General features: G+C 43.2%; 1 protein-coding gene and 1 pseudogene across 2 annotated transcripts in view; both read right to left on the reverse strand.

Annotated features, from left to right (window-relative positions):
• SERPINE2 (serpin family E member 2) overlaps positions 1–446 on the reverse strand; it is a 60,856-nt gene extending 60,410 nt beyond the window's left edge. The window contains exon 1 of the mRNA XM_081051770.1: positions 137–446. The gene's annotated coding sequence lies outside the window, so the exon portion shown is untranslated. The remainder of the gene's footprint in view (positions 1–136) is intronic.
• Positions 447–20,768: 20,322 nt separating this feature from the next.
• Positions 20,769–21,433, reverse strand: LOC308499222 (AP-3 complex subunit sigma-1-like; annotated as a pseudogene). The gene is made up of 2 exons: positions 20,981–21,433; positions 20,769–20,885 (listed from the first exon to the last, which is right to left on the reverse strand). The product of its transcript is annotated as an AP-3 complex subunit sigma-1-like (transcript).
• Positions 21,434–22,564: the final 1,131 nt, after the last annotated feature.

Raw genomic sequence — 22,564 nt, forward strand, 5'->3', positions numbered from 1 at the left:
GCCCCGCAGCCTCCCCGCCCGGCGAAAGGTCGCGGCGTCGCGCGCAGGGACTGTCCCCCGCGTGGAGGCAGCGCCAGCGCTCCCCTCCCAGCCCCCGGGCGCCCCGGATCGGCCGGGGCGCGCCACCCGTACTCACCGCCCCTCGCGTGAGAGCCCCAGTTGGCGGCCACAGGGGGCAGCGCGGCCCGAGCCGAAGCCGGGTGGCGGGGCGGGAGCCGGCGGCGGGAGGCCGGCGGCGCGGCGGCGGCGCGGAGGGTCAGAGAAGGAAGAGGCGGTGGCGCCGGCAGACCGCGCGCAGTGCTCACAGCCGGTCCGCCCCGGAGCGCTGGCCGCCGGCCGCAGCGGCGGGGGCTTTATCGCCGTCCGCCCGGCCCCCGCCCCTTCCTGCCGCCCCCGCCCCCGGCCCGCCCCGCCCCGCCTTCCCGCCGCCTCCTTTGTGTGCCAGCGGCCCGCAGCGTCCCCGCGCCCGCACGCCGGGACGCCCCCACTCCGGCCGCAGTCTCGCGGGTGCCGCCCCCAAAGGGTCCCGGGCGTGAGTCTGCGCCCGGAAAGCGCAGGGAGACGCGCTGACTCCGAGGTGCGGCGCCAAGCCCGGCGGAGCTGCACGTGGGTCGCTGGGATCCGGGCGTGGGGGGGGGGGGAGGGACCCAAGGGCTCTTGGCGCGCCCCTGGCCCGCAGGGCGAGTCGTCCTGGCTGTCCCCTGGGAGAGGCAGGGCAGCGCCCCGGGACACGGCACACCGCTCCCGGTGATGGTAACGGGGCCAGGTCGCGGCGGGGGAGGAGCGGATCGCCCCTAGAGGTGCTTCGCGGGGTGCCCCGGAGCCGACTTCTCCGGCCGCGGGAACAGAGGAGCGGCCGCTCGTCGCCTTAGGCGATGGCAGACAAGGGAATCCAGAAAACGGGATTCCTGGCTGCGGTGACAGCAGGAGGTACCCGCAGAGTGCTGAGAACCTAGCCCTTCCCCACCGGTAGCTACAGCCGGTGCGACCGGACCTGTGCGCGCAGCAGAGAGGCTCAGACCCGTGGGGCCGGCGACAAATTACCGCCCGGCTCCCAGCAGGATTATTCAGAGCTCCCATATTCAGTCCTCCTTTGCGCCAACTTAGGTTTGTGAGAACCCAACTTAATGACATAATCTATGTTGCCCTTAGACAGTGCAGAACCCTCAGCAGGAGCTCCAGCGCCCCAGCTGTGACAAAGAAATGTGGTAAATCTCTTAAGACACAGCCTTGAATTAATTCTAATTCATCCACTGGTTAGAGCGACTTGGAACCTACAATTGGCACGTAGATGGCCATGCTACGGTACTTGTGTCGGGCAAAGTTGCTGTTAAGTGTAACACCTGGGCCTGCCTACAGGTATTCACAGCTCTCAGAGGGAAACAAGCTATAGAAGGTTTGGCCCTAAAATAAAAGGGAAACAGTCCGCCAAAAGAAAACGTGTTTCCTTATTTACAGTCATGGCTAATGTACATATCCAATTACAAGGCCAGGTTTAAATCCTTTTGCCTTGTTTTTCCTTCTGCCTGAAATGCTCTCTCCACTCCCATGATCTTCTCATGACTGCCTCCTTATACTTCAGGTCGCAACTCAAATGTCACCTTCTCTAGGAAACTTTCCCTGACCACTTGAGCTAAAGTCACTTCCTCCCTTCTCCAAACTATTACTCTCTTCATAGCCCTCATCATTTTAATTTTTTTAAACTTGTTTCTTGCCTAGTTTTGTTTCACCTTTCCTTGTGAGAATATATGCTCCAGAAAGCAGGGATGAGAAACCAGTTCAACATAGTTTCCAACTCACCGTGTCCTTAGTGTCTAGAGCCAATACTACGCATATAAAAGTTGCTCAATAAATTATTGTTGACTGGTTAGTGAATAAGTGCCTCATAACTACAGACATGCTCTGGGGACAGTGTTATGGCATAGTCTAGTCAGCAGGGTGAGCTGGAGCTGGAAAGAATGAGGTGGGATGGGGGATACTAGAGGAGAAAAAGCCCAGAGGTGGTATGAGCGTGATGTGTTTGAGAAGCTTGGAGTAGCCTCTTCCAGACAGAAGGAAGTCATTCAGGGGACCAGTGGAGAAACAGACTAGAACCAAGAAGTGTGGGTGAAGCCACGTTATGAAAGCCTGCCTGATTCTCCACACCCATTTCTATCTCAATCACTTGTTTTAATTGAAAAATTGTATTGAGGTAACTGTAGGTTCACATGCAGTTGTAAGAAATAATACAGAGAGACTAGACTTTGCCCAGCTTTCCCCAATGGTAACATTTTGAAAAACTATTGTATAATATCACCATCTGGATATGAACATTGATATATTGACTCACACTTGGTTAATTATTTGCAATTTTAAATTTTTAGTAAAGTTACTCTAAAGTTATCAAAAGTAAAGTTATTCTAAGTTTATGAAAGAAATTCAGCCTCTTGTTTTAATGGGACCAGCGTTTTTCAGGGGGAAAAAAGTTTTAGTTTTCCAATTAGAGCATAATTAGAATCCAGATTCTTCATCTATAAAAGACGGTCAGAAGTCTTTGGGACCTACAACTTTTGTTTCCAGTTTAATGACTGCCATTCATTTTGCTGTACATTCATTTTACTAGTACCGTCGAAGGAACATTTTGAGCAATACTATACATGACTTGTCAATTCTGAAATCGGACAGGGTGCCATGTTCACTAATATGCTAACCTGAGCCCAACCACTAATGTGCCTTTCGCTCTTCTTGGACATTGGATGGGACTGCCAGTGAGTATCTCCCAAAGGGAAGTGATTCAAGACAAAGACCCATTCTGCCAGCGGTGTATGCCGGGAATACCAACTATGCTTGTTACAGAATGTGCATGGCTGGCGTTACCCGGCCTTTCTGATGCCAGCAAGAGGATACAGAAGCAATCTCCCAAGACTTCCATGACATTCAAGTGACCAGGCAGTCCAACACCCATCATTCGGGGACTGGCCTAAAGAAGCTATGCTCCTACTTCAGTCGGTGTGCGGGAACAGCAGTTCCGCGAATGTTTGACCCTCTTTGAAATCTATTTCTCATAAATGAGCACTTTCAATCACCATTTCCCTTGCATCTCTACCTACCTGCCTCTTTTCTTTGCAACTTTGCATTCACAGCAGAATTCCATTTTGTCCTTCAATTGGGTGGCTTGCCTTAATCCTCTGAGGGAGTTTGAAATTGTTTATTCCTTAAAAAAAAAAAAAAAAAAAAAAAGTGACCTGGAGTTCAGCCAGCTCCAGCCAGTCTCTGAGTTTGGCTTTGTGTCCATAAGCTGCAGTTGAGAGAAACGCAAGAAATGCCCAAACAGAATAAAACAAATGATCTATTTAGTCTCATTTCCTCTCTTGGAAGATGTCCAATGTTGAGTGCTTTGGGAGAAGATGAAAATCCTCTCGCCCCATCCCCACTGCTCCCCCATGTACCCTAATTCTATGACCTTGCATTTAAGTAAAAACTATCCTTAGCTTCAGTGGGTGATGGTGTTGTGTCTGGAAGAGTGACTGATGTTACGATAATAAGATAATAATAGTTGTTCCTCTCCTATCTAACCCACATTGAAAACACATTACCCCACAAGACTACTTGTTACACAATATTACAGATGCAAGTGCTATTATGTAAGATCGTTTCAGCCGGGTGGGAAAGGAGACTGGTTATAACAGTTCACTTGTACAATTAGTTTCTGGGACTGTTGCATTGTTATGTTTTGTTTTTCTTTTTTTGTTGTTTTTTTTTTAAGTTTATAAAAGGCATTCTTGTTTTTCCCTTTCAAGTTGGCTTTCAAGTAAATCCAATTTCCTGTTTCTGTAACTTCTGAAACAGATCAAACCACATCATCAATGCTTACTTTCCCGTGTTCGTCACTACTTTTCATCAAGAGCTTCAGAAAAAAGACAACACTAAGTTCTGGGCTGAGTATAATTTTTTTACTTATATTTGGCCAAATAAAATGGAAAACCATGGGTGCTGAGGATGATTGTGATACTGACTCCTTCCAACAACAACCTAGCTCTTCCATTTACCTCCAAACAATAGAAGCTGCCTGCCTACTTCCACACTGTGCCCTATCTCTTCTTACCTGCATTACTGTCCCCTCTACCTCTCCATCTCTCCTTCTTTTCCTGTGCTCTCTCAAAGCTTTGTTATCAATAACTTTGATTGCCAGCCCCAGTAGTTTTTCATCATTCCTTAGCACCCTTGATCTCTGCGTAGCATTTAACTCTGGTGTTTTGCCCAATTTTATAATTTGGTTGCTTATTCTTTCTTCTCCAATTCCTTAGCTGGCCTTTATCTTTCTCTCATCAACTCCTCCTCCTCCCACACATGAGTGCTATGCAATGGCTTGCCTGAAGCTCTCTTATCTCCTCCAGACACTCTCTCCATGGAGCAAACATTGATTGATTTGTGGCCACCCAGCATCTATTCCCCCTGTCTATTGATAGCAGAATATGGTTCCTTTTGGTAAATCACCTCTCCTGCTCTATGTGCCTCCCTGTCAAAAATGGAAGTCAAGGTGTCTTTACTTCCTCTACACAAGGGTAGGCATATGACCAAGCTAAGTGAATCCTCTTCCAGGACTTTGAATCCTGAAGAGAGTGGGGAAAGCCATTGGAGCTGACTCTTCCCAACCTGATGAGATTGTGAATTCTTTTCATAAGCGTCCCCAGAACCACCATGGTCTTGCCCCTTCTGAGTAAAAGTCCACAGTAGACTCTGTTTCTTTGAGCCTTTTCTACTTCTAACCAGATTCCGTTTCTGTTGCTTGCAACCTAATTGACACTCCCAAGTTAGATGTGTGTAACTTGGCTTAGTTCTAGGTGAATTCCAAGCCCGTATCTACAGACGGCCTTGCCTGCTGTCCCAAGTTCCCACTCACATATCTCCAAATGCCTGGCAGACATCTCCACTTAATACCCCACCATCACCGCCTACCCAACAAGTCAAAAGCCAATTTATTCTCTTCCTTCCCAAAGCAGTTCTTTCTCCTGTACCCCGTAAGTATTTTACATGACTGACTGTCACCTTGGTCACCAAAGCCAGAAAAATGAGGGTGAGTTCTGGCTTCTCCCCGTCCCTTGATTCATCCCATTTCCAGCCATTCCCTGAGGGAATTAATAGTCTTTCCCAAATCCCTCTTATTCACCCCTTTCCCATTATTTTTCAAACTAGTTCAGACCCTTATCATTTCATACCTGGGCCACTCCAATAACATCCTAAATATTCTCTCAGCTTCCAGTTTCTATCTACCACTATCAACATAATTTTTCTAAAGTACTGCTTCAGTCATGCCACCACCTGCTCAAAATAATTCCAGGTTTATCACTAAGATTCAAATTCCTTGTCTAAGGTAATCTTCTGTAGATGTTATGATTACAGGCTCTGGAGTTAGATGGCCCATTTCAAATTTCAATCTTACCACTAATGTTTTTTTCCCAGGTAACTTAAGTTCTGAGTCTCAGCTTCCTTATGTTTAAAATGGCAGATAATAATGGTATAACCTACTCATAGGATTGAGGCAGAATTAAATAGTTGATCCATGAAAAGGATTTAGCTGAGAGTCACATAGTAAGCTCTCAATAAAAATGTATAACAATGAAAACTCTCCACAGCCTTCCTCTAACCTACCTTGCTACCCTTATTTTCTCATTTTCTCTAATCTCTTCCTACAGGTTTTACCAATCAGAATCACTTCTATTTTTCTACCTCTGTGGCATTGTTCAACCATTCTCTCTGTCCCAAATACCCTCCTCTCACTTCACCTGTGACAAGTAATATAATTTTTGCATTATAAACTATCCCAGTCTTAATGGCTTAAAGTAACCATTTTATTTGTTTGTGATTCTATGGGTTGGCCAAGCAGGGTTCTGCTGAGATGGTTCTCTGCTCCACCCAGTGTAGTCTGACCTCACTCGTGCAGCTGCAGGATTCAAGATGGTCTCACTCATGGGGGGACCCTCAGCGGGATGGCTGCCACTCAGTCTACTCTCTCCAACAGTTTTTTCATCTTCATGGGATTTTTCTCCCTTGTCATATTTCACACCAAAAGGTTTCTCTCTTACATGATTTTTCCAGCAGTACTCAGACTTCTTTACATGATGGCTCAAGACGAGAAGAGGGTGGAAACAGTAATTAAGTTGCACAACTTAAGAACTAGCTATAGATTTGGCACAATATCACTTCTGCTGCATTCAAAGCGAGTCATAGGGTATATCTAAAATTCAAAGAGGAGAAGCAAACTCTACATTTTGATGACAGATATTGTAGTCACCTAGGACTGCCATAACAAGATACCGCAAACTAGGTGGCTTAGACAACAGACATTTACGCTTTCATAGTGCTGGAGGCTAGAAATCCATGAGCAAGGTACCATCAAGGGTGGTTTCTGGTGGGGTCTCATTTCCTGGCTTGGAGAGGAGAGAGAGAGAGAGAAGGAGAGGGAGAGGGAGAGGGAGAGGGAGAGGGAGAGGGAGAGGGAGAGGGAGAGGGAGAGGGAGAGGGAGAGGGAGAGGGAGAGGGAGAGGGAGAAGGAGAGGGAGAGAGAGAGATCTCAGGTGTCTCTTCTTTTCTCATAAGGACACCTGTCCTATCAGATCACTGCCCCATCCTTATGACCTTGTTTAACCTTAATTACCTCCATAAAAGCCCTATCTTCAAACACAGTCACACTGGGGTTTGGGGCTTCACCATACAAACTTTGGAGGGATCCGATTCTATCTATAACAAGAGGAGTGAGAAAAAAAAAATCACATTGCAAGAGGACATGCCCATTTTTGGACATAATCTGCCACCCTTTTCTACTACTGAAATCATTTTCATCCTTCACAATTTTCCCCTCAGCCCGGCCACTGATGTCTCCTCACTCAGCACTCCTATAGCTCTAAGAACGGGTTGCTTATTTTACATGACCACATCCTGCCTTGGATGTAAGCATTTGGTTTAGGCTCTAACCTCAAGGCAATGGGCATGTTTTTAAAACATCTTTAAGTTTTCACACAGTGCCTTACACAGAGAAGGCCGTAATAATTTTTTTTAAATGAATGAAAATGCAATTAATTTTATTGTTCTAAAAAGTGACAGCCATGCACAGAGCAAGCTAGATTTGGCTCCTGGGCAGTATTCATGCTTTCCCTGCTCCTTATATGTCCTCAGTCGTCTACCTCTCCTCGGTCTCTAGACCATGGCATGTTGGAAGAACTAAGAAGACTGGACACTGGGAGCCAGAAGGCCTGAGTCCCTGTCCCATTTCTTCCACCTCTTAATTGTGATCATGGGCAAGTCATTTGATTTCTGGGGGCTTCAGTTTCCTCATGTCTAAAAAAAATAACAACACCTTTCACAGGACTGCTGTGAGAAATGAATATGATAATTTAACTGAAAACACTGTGTGAAGTCCAAAGAGCTTCACAAATATTATTACTAGTATTAGTCTGGTTGGGCTGCTGTAACGAAAAGACCACAGACTGGGTAGCTTAAACAATAGAAATTTATTTCCTCACAATTCTGGAGTCTGGAAGACTGAGATCGGGGTGCCAGCATGGTCAGTTTCTAAGAGAGTCTCTCTCCTTGTGTTGTAGATGGCTGGCTGCTCACTGTGTGCTCATGTGATGTCTCCTTGGTGAACATTTGGTGAGAAAGAGAGTGCTCTGATGTCTCTTTAGTGTCGATAAGGACACTAATCCTGTAGGGCCAGGGCCTCACCCTCATGACCTCTTTTAACCTGAATTACTTCCACAAAAGCCCTATCTCCAAATTCTGTCATGTTGGGGGTTAGGGTTACAACAGATGAATGGGAGTGGGGCACAAACATTCAATCCATAGCACTACTATTGTTAATTCTGAAGCGTACTATCAGTCTTCATTGGTCTAGCTTGGTTCCTTGCTGATTCTGCTCTATACCAACCCTTCTAGCATGCCTTCTATAGTGCCTGGCACATTGTAGGACTTAATAAATGACAGCATTTATTATAGTTATTCCCAATCCCTATTGACAGATGTTGGGGAAATGGAAAGTGAAGACAAGTGTTCTGAGATTTTCACTTCTAAATAGAAGGAAAGAATGTGTTCTCTTGGGTTCCTAACTTCAGAGCAGGTTACAAAGCTTCCAGAGAACTATGTTGGGTTATCTCCAAATTCTCAGGAAGACCCCCAAATCATCAAAGCTCATTCAGATTGCAGAGTGAGGAAAACTACCCTGCAAACTCTCAAAAATAGCTTCTGAGTAAAATTGAAAAAAAAAATAATTTTTAAAAATTGCAGGCTGCTTACCATGCTCTGCAGCCAATCACTGGGCACAACCTGATATGTGCTGTATCCTGCATCACTGCAGAGCTGTTCTCACTGTTCCAGGCCACCAGCCTCTCCATCTTGGGAAAGACCCCAGAATGCCAACTCTGTCATCTGCTTCCACTTATCTCCTCTTCTTATACACCATTTTAGATTTAATGGTACCCCCATTTTTATGAGACCCTGAGAAAAGATTGGGTTTTGTTGAAGAATAAAAATCAGTTATTAAGTTCTACCAGACATAGAGATCCATTGTCACTTTTTAAGCAATAATTCCATTAAGTACCATTGGAGGACCCTCTTCAGCCTCTCCAGTCTATACTTTGTAGATTTCTACCTAAAGGGTCTCAGAACAAGCAACTCAACAGCAAGGGGATCTGTAAGTGTGAGCTCTGTCTAACTGTATCTGTTAACATACACTATTAGTGCCAGTGTCATCTTAGCATTGAACATCTCTTCAAAGATTTCTAGATCCATAGCCCAACATTTCTTTTTTTTTTTAATTTCAACATGTGATCAAATAAATCTTTTTTTAAAATTTATTTTAATTTTCAATTACAATTGACATACAATATTATATTAGTTTCAGATATACAGTGATTATACATTTATATAACTTAGGAGGTGATCACCCCAATAAATCCAGCACCCATCTGACGCCATACATAGTAATTATAACACTACTGCCTATAGTCCCCACACTATACTCTACATCCCCATGTCTGTTTTGTAACTATCAATTTGTACCTCTTAATCTCCTCCCCCCTCCATTCATCCCCCATCTCTATCTGACAACCATTAAAATGTTCCTTTATCTAGAAGCCTATTTCCATTTGGTTTGTTCATTTATCCTGTTCTCTAGATTCCACATATAAGTGAAGTTATATGACATTTGTCTTTGTCTGTCTGACTTACTCCACTCAGCACATTACCCTCTAGGTCCATCCATGTTGTTGTAGATGGCAAGATTTCACTCTTTTTATGGCTGAGTAATATTCCACTGTTTATATGTACCACCCCTTCATTATCCACTCATCCGTTGATGAACACCCAGGATGCCCCATATCTTGGCTACTGTAAATAATGCTGCAATGAACATGTCCCCTCGAAGTAGCATTTTGGCTTTCTTTGGTTAAATACCCAGAAATGGGCTTACTGGATCTTTCTTTGTCTCTTGTTATAACCTTTGTTTTAAAGTCTATATTGTCTGGTGTAAGTATGATTATCCCATCTTTTTTGTTGTTGTTTCCATTTCCATGAAATAACTTTTCCCATCCCTTTGCTTTCAGTCTGTGTGTGACTGTCAATCTGAAGTGACTCTCTTACAGACAGCATATGTAAGGGTTTTGTTTTCTTATCCATTCAGCCTCCATTGTAAAGTTACTATGTTCCCCCTCTCCATACTCTATTCTTTGGGTGTAAGTCATCGTCCAGCTCACACTCAAAAAAGTCAAGCTTCACCTTCTGGAAGTGGGACTTACATCAAATGGGATTCTTCCGTAAGAAAGATGGGTCCTTTCTCCCCATGCATTTACTTAATTCAATTATTTATTTATATCAATGTGGATCTACGTTTGTTTATTTCATATTTGGGGTTGTAACAGAACACCACACTCACTATTCATTTTGTTGCTCAAATTTGTCCCACTTTGGCCCTTGGGAGCTCTTTCTATGTCCCTTTGACATGCCCCCATCCTTTTGTCTTTTGATCACTTCCTTGATTTCTGGAACTGTAAGATGCTCCAGGCTCATCTTGTGTTTTCTCTACCCAGGCCTCGAATCAATCATTTCTTCAAGGAGCCCTAGTTCCTTTTATTGGAGAATAGCATTTAGAAACCAAGATCTGTGCCCTATGTGTGATTGTTGCTACTGAGGCATGGAATAGCTCCCATAGGCCTCTGTGCTAAAGTTTTTGTGCATAAATTATATCTATAGACATAAAATGATCTTTTAGACCTATGACTCCATTGTCCTAAGTACTTACTTTGATTTATTCACGAGTAAAGGTTTTTATGTGTTCCAGTGCAAACTTCTTGGTAATATTTGATGCCTCCTGCTTCTTATTCATGGGAAAATATACACTGCACCACACCACAGCAATACCATCAGCTCAACACAGCATTTCTATCTGACACCTATTAACCTATCAAGGTGGGTATTCATATAATAAATTCTATACTCAGATAAAAAAATCTGACAATACACCTGGGGATGGCTTATGATATGTGCAGCACATTCATCTCCAATCAGTGTGTAGCAGATATGGTTGTTTATCTGGGAAAGCCATCTGCTTTTCTTGCTAGAAGAATCTGGATTTTGTTCAGGTATCTATCCATCCATCTCTCTGATCCCTGTCTTTGGAGTAATTCTCATTAATCTCGGCCCATCATGATAATTCCATTCTCTTTGCCAACACTTGCTTTAAAGGTAGAAATGATTTGCTGGGAAGTCAATTGGCAGGAGAGCTTCTCAGAAAGTTGCCTTGATGATAAAAAGAGATTTACACTAAATGAAGAGATCACTTTTTCTACTTGTGCCCAGAACTAGAGCATCACCTTTGACTATAAGAGGAACTAAAGCAGCATGCTGAGGGTGGAAGGGACCAAAGATGGAAAGAACGTCTTTCATGTCACTGAGCTGCTGAATTAACCAACCGGAGAGACCCCCTACTGAGAAACTCCTTGTTATAAAGATAATAAATATTCCTTATTGTCCTGGCATTTTAAGTTTTTATTTCTCTTATTTGTGGCTGAAAGGATCATAATTTCTATGTCCTACTTTAGAATATTTGGAATAAAGCAATTATTAACTTTTTGTGACCCACGGCCCTTTTCGGAATTCACCCATCGATTCATTTATTCATTCATTTAAAATAAATATTTACTGAGAAATGGCAGTAAACAAGAGAGATTGATCAAATAACCACGTGCACATATAATGACAAACTATGATAAATAAGATGAAGGGAAAGTACAAGGAATTATGTGAGAATAACTGAAGGATACAATTTAGACTGGGAAAGGAGTAGTATTGTGGACAAAAAAGGGGCCACATACTAACCCTGACAAGCTCAGAGGAGGCCAACATGGCAGGCTCCATAAACCTCAGAAATTGAAAGTAACCACATAGGATGGTCTGAACATAAAACTTCCTAACTAAAAGCTGTCCATGGGGCCGGCCTGGTGGCTCAGGCGGTTAGAGCTCTATGTTCCTAACTCCAAAGGCTGCTGGTTCAATTCCCATACAAGGTTGCCAGTTCAATTCCTCGAGTCCCGCAAGGGATGGTGGACTCTGCCCCCTGCAAATAAGATTGAACATGGCACCTTGAGCTGAGCTGCCTTCTGGATGGCTCAGTTGGTTGGAGCACGTCCTCTTAATCACAAGGTGGCTGGTTCGACTCCCTCAAGCAAAGGGGAGTTCAACTCCTGCAAGGGATGGTGGGCTGCGCCCCCTGCAACTAACAACGGCAACTGGACCTGGAGCTGAGCTGCGCCCTCCACAACTAAGACTGAAAGTTCAATAACTTGAAGCTGAATGGCACCCTCCACAACTAAGATTGAAAGGACAACAACTTGACTTGGAAAAAAAGTCCTGGAAGTACACACTGTTCCCCTTCCCTAATAAAATCTTAAAAAAAAAAAAAAAAAAAGAGCTGTCCATGCTGGGTAGTTCATTGTAGGCCTGCAGATTCCTGGACAAAGATCAATCTTTACCTTAGGTGAGCCTGTCTATTGTAGTTTTGCATCTAAGATAATATATCTTTGAAATGTCAAAGTAATCTTCTTTTCCAGACCCCCCCAGAGCACAACCAAAGGCACCAGAGCACCACAGAACTCCTCATTGTTATCTTGTTCCCCACAAACCATCTCTATGTGCTATAAATGTTCATTATTAATTATCCTGTACCCACGAATGTAAAAAGGACATGTTACTCTATTTTGCCTTTTTATCCAAGCCCAGAGATTTCCCCCCTTAATCTACCACCCCCTTAATCTACCACCAATGGATTTCATGCAACCTTCCCTAAGTCTCCTTCTTTGATTCTAATGTATAAAATAAGCTGCAAAACTGCCGTTCTCCAGAATATTTTACCAATCCATTGAGATTTTGCTTCCCGGCAATTGTCATCATTTTGGCTCAAACAAATTCACAAAAATTCTCTACAGGTTTGGACGTTTCTTACGATGATAGTATTAAGGTAGAACATCACTTAGAAAGTGATATGTAAACTGAGATCTAAAAGGTAATGTAGGAGGAAGGTATTCTATGGAGGGGGTACGGTATGTGCAAAGCCTCTGGGTGGGAGGAACCTGAAGATTTGTGGGACAGGTGGAGAGAGACTGGGGGAGAGTGGCACACCTAAGACAAGAGGGGTCGGCAGAGTCCAGAAGACATAGGATCCATCTTGGAACCATAGTAAGGATTTTTCTTTCTCTCCAAAGAGAATAAAGAAGGGCTGTAATCTGGGAATGATATGATTATACAACCTAACCAGTTCCTTCTGGGCACCTTAGGGCTCAGTCTTGCCAAATACAAAACACTGTCATTGAAAGATCTAATCATTTTGTGTGCCTTTAAAAGAGGATCTTTGGCAGAGTATTAGAATTCACTGGATATCCATGTGTTCCTCTGCATTTTGCAGCCCTCCTTGCAGTTTGGTTAGGACCATGAGATAGGGTTTGGCAGTCATGATACAAGTCATTTCCAGGTCTGGTTCTTCAAAACATTCCGTGTGATCTTTCAGTCCTTACTTCACCTGCACAGTGATCTTGGAGGTCATCTTTGTGGATGGCACGATATAAGGGGGCTGGTACCCTGACTCAGATTTCGGATGAGTGAGACATAGACCCCCCTTTTGAGGCCCTGAGGCTTCAGGGTTTATTTGTTACTGCAGTGTAACAACTGTATTAGCTTCCTGAGACTGATGTAACAAATCATACAAACGGGGTGGCAGCAGGAATTTATTCTCTCCTGGTTCTGGAGACCAAAAATCTGAAATCAAAGTATTGGCAGGGCGGTGCTCCCTCCAAAGGGCCCAGAGAAGGATCCTTCCTTGTCTCTTCTTAGCTTCTGGTAATTGGCAAACCTTGGTGTGCCTTGATTTTAGCTACATCGTCTCCAATTCCTCCTCCATCTTCACAGTCTTTTTCTCTGTGTGTCTGTCTCTGTCTGTGTATTCAGATGGTGTTCTTATTAAGGACACCAGTGCCGGATTGAGGGCCCACCCTAATCCCATATGACCTCATCTTAACTAATCACACCTACAAAGACCTTATTTCCAAATAAGTTTACATTCTGAGGTTCCGGGTAGACATGGGTTTTGGGGGACACTATTCAACCTACGACAATGACTGACACAGGACTAACACTGGGTACAGTTTATAACAGACAGCAGTACTTCTTGAAACCACCATTTCTATCCAGCCCAATTCTACAGCAGCTCTGCAGCCTTTTATCTCTTCATTCCCCCTTTCCTCTTTCACCCTGTCTTCCTCCGCGTCAGTCTACAGTCCCACTGTTTTATCACCACCTCACCTTGTGTCCCATCTCTCTCTGTACCGTCTCTTCACACATTCATCTTGATCTAGGATCACAACAATTGTGGGAACTGAGCTGGCAAAAGCAGAACATCCACAGAGGGCAGAAACTAAAGCAGCAAAAGCAAAATATTTTAGTGGATGAGCAGAAGTGGACAGGTTGAACACTATCAAGTTTACAGGCTGTCCCAATAGAACCTACTTTTAAAAGATTATTTTGATTGTAGGGCGAATCTGATTGTTGGAGGTGGGCAAGAGCATAGGTAGAAGGCCACTCATAGGCTATTGTCGCAGTTCTGAGAACCGGGACCAGGATGATGGTGAAGGAATGCAGGTGCAGCTATATCCTAGGTGCAATACTGACAGGACATAGGAAGGGTGAGTGAGGGAGACAATTGAATCAAAGCTATTGACCCTGTTTTCAGAAAAATTTACATCCAAAAATTTTTATACAAATATAATGATTCCTGACACCCATTCTCATTCTCGGATGGATAGTCCTGGCTCTAGGGGAAGAGTCGCAGACCTCTGGAAATCCTGTTCCTCTCATCTGAGCTTCTGATAGCTACCGAGCAGCAGCCAAACTGAGGTCATTCTTTGTGAAGCTTGCCTTGAGTGGTCCGATATTGCCCCAAATGAGTGAAGCCATCAGCTAATAGCCCAGTGCCTGAAGGAGCAGGCCTCCACCTGCGTGGAAATGGGCCAAGGGGACAGCTGCAGAAAGGATCTTCATAGCTGGTTTTTTTTTTCCCCCAAAACTATGAGCAGAGAAGAGATACAATTTCAAAATGGGAAAAGCCAGTGGATATCCAGGGGAAACCTGGGACAGAGGAGGCAGGTCCCCCATAACTGAATATCCAGTACGGAAGCCAAGAAGTGGAAGGCATGCAAGAGGGAGCACGGCCATGTCAGTTCCTATGACCCTTAGCTCTTCTTGTGTGAGGTCAGGCAGCTCACAGTGGTCCTTATCCTGGTGACTTGTAGTGCTGTGACTTTGTGTGAACACTCATTGCAGCCTGCTCCACACCACGTAGGGCCAATCAATAAAACCGGGCTTCTGCTTTGCAACCTGTGTTACCGTGAGGTGGCACCCCACCCACATGCTGGTAGGGAGGTGGGAGTAAGCTGACTCAGGCTGGGCTGGGGCCAGAGGGGCTGATACAATTGGGAGTGACCATTTGGGAGATCCTGCCCAAGGCAGATAGCCAGCCATCTGAATTCCCAGGTAAGACTGGGTTTAACGTTGCCTGGCATCAGGAGCTTAGTGGTTCAGTTTGAGGACTGCGGGTATAGTGGTAAAATCTCTGTGTAGTCGTGGTAGTCAACCATCATCAATGGATAGAAGCATGGTGAATTCAGGGAGGATGTATTTGGGATGAAACAGTGTTACCGACAAATGGCTGCTGGGTTGAGGAACAGAGATCAGGTTCTTGGAGAGAGGGTCAGGAAGGAGCTGGGCAGATTTTAAGGGTTCTGGTCCAGCAGGGAATGGATCAGGAGTGTGGATGGGTACAGTGACTGAGCATACACGGTGCTGGTTGTGAGCCGGGCTGTCGTGGGGCAGGGAGTACATAGGTTCTGGTTTGGGTTCCAGTCTCAGGGACTCTTGGGTGATTGTTTATTTAGGCTCAGGGCCAGACACTGAGCATGGCCATAATGTTTTGGGATTGTTGATATGTTGCCAGGTTTGTTTCTCGTTGGTTCATGAGCTCTGCCCGAATGATGTCTCAGGTAACAGGCCTCCGGTCTTTATAGTGGGCATGTCTGAGGCAGTCAGGCACTGATATTTTTTTGGCATACGGGTTCCTGCTAAAACTTGAGAACAGGACCAACTCCTGGCAGGGCCTGGCAGGTTTGACTGAATTTCCCCTGTGCTGCCCAGTCAAAATACCCTCTTTTCGGGGCTCTGGCCTTCCCCCTTTCCCCAGAGCCCTCAGGCAGCTGCCCACCAGGCTGGGCACTCCACCTCCCCCTCCAGCACTGGGCATTCCCTTTGGGAGGACAGCAATTTCCAGCCTGGGCCATGGAGCCTGATGACTTGGTCTGAATTCTGGCTCTGATACTTCTTACAAGCGGACTTCCATGTAGAATTCTGTTGTTTGATTTCCCAGCACCCATTTTTCGTTACTCAGGTTATGGAACCCTTATGTTGCTTTGGGGAACTACTTCCCTTCTTTCCACACACATTCTGCCTCATTGGAAGCAATCCTGGTGGGACTGCCAATTAAGATGGCTCAGACTTCCCTTGGACAAGATTGCGTAGTTGACATAAGTTAGGCTAAGTAGATCCTCTCTTCCTGGAATTCGAACCATATGCAAAACGGCACAAAAAGGCTGTGGATTGTTTATCATGACAATGGTAATTTGAAGAGGTGATACCTCATACCTGAAGCTACTTTGTTCCTTCTACTTTCTGAAGTCTGTTTCTTTTTTTTTCTTTTATCTTTTTAAAAATTACTGTTAGAGCCATTCCATGTCCTTCCTAATAAGTTCCTTTTTGCTTGATTTAGTTATGGTTGGTTTCTGTGTTGTAAGCAAAGAACCACCAAAGATACTGCAATACACTGTACTTTATGAGATTATTAAACACTACAAAACAATTCCCATACGTTCTTTTAAAAATTGTCTTTCCTTGCTTTAAGGCATTAATAAAAGGTTGATTATTGGCATGGAGATAGTTGTAACATTTTGAGGGAGTCACCAGATGGTGACAATACATATTATTTCCTAATTCAATTGATCTCAAAATGTGTTTATTAAATCTTGAGGAAATGCTTTATCATCATTATGTGATAGCTCCGCTTTAAAAGAACCCAAGCTATAGAACATCTTGCAGGGGCAGAATTTGGATGTGATGAAAGGAGTTCTTTGGCAGTATCTCAGAGGTATATACTTTAACTTCAAAAGAATTTATGTCTCAACGAATGTCTTCAGAAGAGGACTATTTCCTCAGTGGATGCAGCCAATATGTAGATATCATTACAGCTCTGTCAGGAGTCAGTGGCTTACACATTGCTGTTGCTCACACACAAATCTTTCACAGATTATGATAAATGCTTCTTTGATATGAAGGTATTGCTCTCAGTAAAACCTTCAAGCAGTGGACTCTGACCAGAAGCCATGTGGGTCGTGGAAAAAGATCTTTGCTTTGGATTAGAAGGAACATTGCAGATTGCATTGTTATGATCAAGCAGGGGCTAGGAAAGAATTCTGCATTTGTAATAGGAAGTCCATGGATAGTACTTTTTTTTTTGGACCAGAGTTATTTTGATGGATTAAACCAAAAGAAGAAGGAAATGATAACACTGAACCCTAGTTCTGATGATTGTTAGAAACTCTCACTGATACATATCAGTTTCTACCTAAAGGGAAAAAAGAAATTGTTTATTGCTGTTTCACCTCTGCTTTCAGTTCTGATTTTCCCTCTTTCACTGATGTATTAGTTACCTAGTGCTGTGTAACAAAGCACTCCGAAAGGTCATGGCTTAAAACAACAAACATTGCTTAGCTCATGGGCTTATGAGTTGGTTCTTTTGGTTTTGGCTTGGCATGCTCATGCATCTGTGATGAGTTGGTGGGCTGGCTGATGACTGGCTGGCTTTGCTGATCTTGGCTATACTTTCACACATTTGGAGGTTGGTTGGTTGTATGCTGTTTAGAATGTCCTTAGCTAGAACAACTAGGCTCCTCTCATCTTACAGCAAGCTAGCTTATGCATGTTCACATAGCTTTGTAAAAGTTGTGTGTGTGTTTGTGTGTGTGTGTGTGTGTGTGTGTGTGTGTGTGAGAGAGAGAGAGAGAGAGAGAGAGAGAGAGAGAGAGAGAGAGAGAGAGAGAGAGAGAGAGATTAAAAGAGAAAAGGCAGGCAAGGCATTTTTTAAAGTTTAAGCTTGGAACTGGCACACAGTCACTTCTGCCTCAATAGGAGGAGCTACAAAATCACATTGCAAAAGGTATGGATTTAAAGAGGCATGAAAAGTTGTGGCCATTTTTAATTTCTCACACTCAAGAATGTCATAACTCTGCTAATTTGATGTGTGTGTGTGTGTGTGTGTGTGTGTGGTGTGAAATGAGAAGAATAGGTGGGGAGAAATAGTGGACCTGAGAGAAAAGAAGTGGAAGAGGGAAGAGAGCGAGAGTTCAGGTAGGTCAAATCACAGAAAGAATTTTGGGGATTTGGCAAATGAGAGGCTTTAAAACATAGAAGAGAAATGGGTATGAGAGGAAATAGAGTTTGATGTGTTTTCTCATGGTTTAGGATTTTGATTCCTTTTGATATTCTGTAAGAGATGTAAGTAAATTACTTTTTTGGCTATTGAGCCATGCATTTTTCAATGCAACTATGTACAATGGAGCTATGTGGGGTCCCAAGGACTTATTTGAATTAAGCATTTAGATTTCTAAAGAAAGACCTTTGAAAAAAAATAAAAGCTCTACCAAACTACAGGAAAAGTAAAACATTGATTTTCCCTCCTAAGGAGGATAATCAATCATGTTTAGATGTTTAATATTTTCTGAGCACTATCAAATTCAGCATGTGAAAATTTTGAGCAAATCTGGTGTTCTCTGAAAACTTTATGGTTTTAGATTTTTTCCAATATCCATGGAAATATAAAGAAATAATATATTGACTAATTCTTAGCTGTATGATGCTGCCAGTTTATTTGAACATTTGATGGATTGCTCCTCTGAACCCATACTCTTGTTCACCCATTTCTATTCTAATGGTGTGCCTGCTTGAAATCTACAATACGTACAGAATGAATGGGAGATGCCCTGGAAGCAACTCAAGGGCTTGGAAGTCAGCCCAGCCTGTATTCAAATCCTGACTTCATTCTTAACTATGTGAACTTGGGCAAGTTTCTGACCTAAACTTCTAAAAAATCTTAACATGAGAACAACAATCCACTTGTTTAAGTCTGTTGTAAGGATTAAAGGTAATGTGTAATCAGTGTTGAGCACATAAATGTTTATTTCGACTCCTCACAAAGAATCTATAAGCTAGACTTTATTGAGTCAGTGTCAGCATACTGCAGATTCCCCAAATTTGATCAGAGAAGCTTGTCTAAAGTCTAGTGTCAGGAAGCCATTGAACCAGCAAAGACCTCTCTTATTATTGCATGTAGAAGAGAGCTAAAGGTATAGCTACCAACTTAGGTGTTGGTGCTAGGTGTTAGGTGCTGTGCCACTGGGGCCATCGAAAAATGTCAATCATCAGATCTGTTTTTTATTTTCCGTATGCTTATTCCAGATCTCAAAGCACTTGCAACTTATCTGGGAGAAAACACAATAAAAAACTTTTAAACGCACCAAGTGTATAATCAAATGCCAAATTTGGAATTATAGGGCCTTCAAAAAGAGAGCTATTAAGGCTTATATGGATATTGAAGATGAGGCAAGTTTCAGGATACAGAGACGACAAAGGACACACTCTGAAAGAATGCCTAGAGGTGGAGAAAAGAAGGTAGAAATTAGAGAAGTTGGAGGGGGGAACAATGGAGGTGGGAGCAGTGGGTACAGGTAGCAGAAAGTAGATGATGAAGGATTTTGAAAGTCAGGCATAAGGCTCTTGATGCAGCGTAAGTTAGAGCATTACTATCAATTTCTGAAAAAGTGAAATAAATAATGAAAATTAGTGGCTGGCAGGGACGTCCAGATTGCTGAGGCAGAGCCTGGAATCAAGTATGGGTTGGCAGGATGTCAGGCACATGGGGATGGAAACTGGCCAAAAGTTGAGGTGGTGGTAGGAGAAGGAGAAAGCCACTATTGAAGTTTGGGAGAGCTGTAGGTTCTTCTGAGCCCGGTTTAGTCTAGACTGACCCGTGCTTTCCTGGCTCAAATATCTGCTTTGGGCAAAGATTCAGAAGGCAAAAGTCATCCTGTTGGGTACTAAATGTGTGAGCTCAGATGTCTTTACCTTGCTGTCAAGTTCGCAGAAACAGTGCCTCATCCTTCAAGTGCTTGAGAAATAGCAAGGACCACAGTGGCAGTTTGTACAACAGCTATAATTTCCTTTCTACCTGAACTTTATAATAAAACAGAGAGCGATTTCTCTCCCTATCCCCGGGCGAGGGACAAATAGGTAAGTGGAACATTTGATGGAATAACATGGGTTATCCTCTCAATTACTAATGCCCATTTTTGCCTTCTCCAGGTTTTTCAATTACAGAGAAATTGGCCCACACAAAATCTCAGGGAAAACTCAAGGTCAAACAAGTCCTCTGATTCAAGTATCAGTAGGACTTCAGATGTTATACTTTTCTGCCAATTAAAGGATGCAAACTTAAGTGTTTTTATGTGACTTCTAAATACATGACATCTGTCTCCAAGCGGACATTCAGCATGGAACAAAGGGGGGAAAAGATTGAATCGAAGAAGTGCCAGAGTCAAGGTAAATTCCTTTCTTGTTTGAGATGTTGTCTCTATTTTTTCTTTTTGCTTTACAAGTCCAGTTTCCTTGGGGTTTATTTAAACTAAGAGGGAAAGGTCATAATGTTTTCATGCAATACATACTTGGTTTTTAAAACAACAATTGTGATAAATAACAGAAAGAATTAAGTAATGCTGCTCTAATGAGCCATACAAAACACCAACATTTTGGGTTGTACATAATTTAGAGAAATGTCTCAAACCCTTTTTGAAATACTATTGTAGCAATACATAGAGGCATGCCTTAGGTGGGCATACGAATGTAGTTTAGGAAAGAAAAAAATATCACACTGGAACTACTCAATTTCTCCAAAATCACTGAGCAAGAAAAGCAACATTTCACCACCCACTATACTGATTTTACACAACTTCTGTAAAGTACCTTGACTGAAGTCCCAGAGCAAAAGTTAAGACTCTCCTTCTCTATTTTTGGTAAACAGCTGCATAGTAAACTTAGATGACTTTTCCCCCTGGATTTTACCTGGGAGTGGCCTTTAACATTTTTTTTTTTATTTAAAAGAGGGCAGGTTTGGCCATTTTATACTAATATTACCAATGTTAAAATTTCTTGGGATCTCAGGAAGATTCATATTCTTTTTTTTTTTTAATTTATTGGGGTGACAATTGGTAGTAAACTTACATAGATTTCAGGTGTACAATTCTGTATTACAACATCTATAAATCCCATTGTGTGAGATTCATATTCTTTACAACTGATATAACACGGGCCAGCCTCAGATTTCTCCAGTTTATTTTGTGCATCAGTGTGTGTAACAATCGCATTCGTGTTGGTCTCCAAAACCATTCCTCCCATCACCATTGCTGCAAGAATATTGTGAACCTTGTCTACATGGAAAATTAAATTCGGTTCACATTTTCAAAACACTTGTCTAATATTTCCACAAATGCTTGAATCCGATCAAAAATGCCAAGTTCATTTTCTGAAGAATCCACACAGAAGACAAAATATAACGTTGCATAATGTCTATAAATCAGTTTGTTGTCATATCCTCCAGTTAATAATCCTCCTTCTAGGAAATTACAAACATTTCCACCTAAGAGACCACAAGGAATGTCTCCCTAGTGATTTGCTGTTGTCTATCTTCACTGTAAGCCTGGCAGGACTTGGAGAGCTGCGACTTCCCTGGATTGATGAAGATGAGAGTCCCCTTGACCATGGCTGAGCCCCGTGAACCAGGTGAGTGCTGGGGGCGAGGGTGGAACAGACAAACGTATGAGTCTTGCCTTGGGATCTCACAGGAGATCCTTCTGCACCCGCCCGCACCGTCTCCTCCTGGGTAGGTCCACCACCTCCCGCTCGGGCGGGCGGGACCATGAGATGTTTTCTTATTGTGAGGGTCTGACATGGGTGAAGGGGAGGGTGAGAGGGAGTATTACTCCTGAAGGAGAGCGATATTAAAATTTAAGACTTGGATATTTATCTGCAGGTAGTCTCTATAGGGATCAATAATTTAAAGCAAGTTATAAGCCATTCACATTTATTTATTCAACAAGTAGTTACTAAGGGCCTACCTTGTGCCAGACTGTTCCAGGAACGAGGAACATATCAGTAAATAAAACAAGTCCCTGATCATATGGGGTTGACATTCCAGTGGGGGAAGATGGGCCATAACCTATAAAAATATACTCTGATAGTTTGTCACAAGTGCTAAGAAGAATTCGTCTGGGAATGTGGATAGAGAGGGGCAGAGCTGATGATGGTGGTGTGCTCTTTTATACAGAGACCTAACAGTAGCCTCTCCAATGGGGTGATATCTGAGGGCAGTGAGAGGCTGAGCTATGTAGACACGTAGGGAAACAGCAGTCCATGCGGAGGGAGAAGTACAAAAGGCTGCCACATAAGATACATGATGCCCACTTCAAGTTGAATTTCAGACAAAGAAAACAAATATTGTTTAGTATAAGCATGTCCCATGCAATGTTTGGGATATGCTTATAATACTAAAAAATATATATATATCTAAAATTCAACTTCAGCTGGGTATGATGTGTGTTATTTGTTGAATCTGGCAACCCTTGCTTGGTGTTGAGGAAAGAGTGTTTGGTGTGTTCAAGGAATAATAAGAAGGCCAGAGACATGAGCAAGGGGAAGACTGGTAGGAGATGAGGTCCTCGAGGGGGCAGGCAGCTGAGTCACAGAGGTCCTTGTTGGTCCCTTTAAAGACTTTGGCTTTTCCTTAGTGTGATGGGAAGCCAGTGGGAGGCTTTGCAGAGAGAAGTGTGGATATTTGTTGATTTTTTTCCCAACTGTTGATGAATTTCATTTAATACCTAAACAAATTATTGAA

The sequence above is a fragment of the Rhinolophus hipposideros genome (assembly GCF_964194185.1).
Source record: "Rhinolophus hipposideros genome assembly, chromosome: 6".
Classification (NCBI taxonomy): domain Eukaryota; kingdom Metazoa; phylum Chordata; class Mammalia; order Chiroptera; family Rhinolophidae; genus Rhinolophus; species Rhinolophus hipposideros.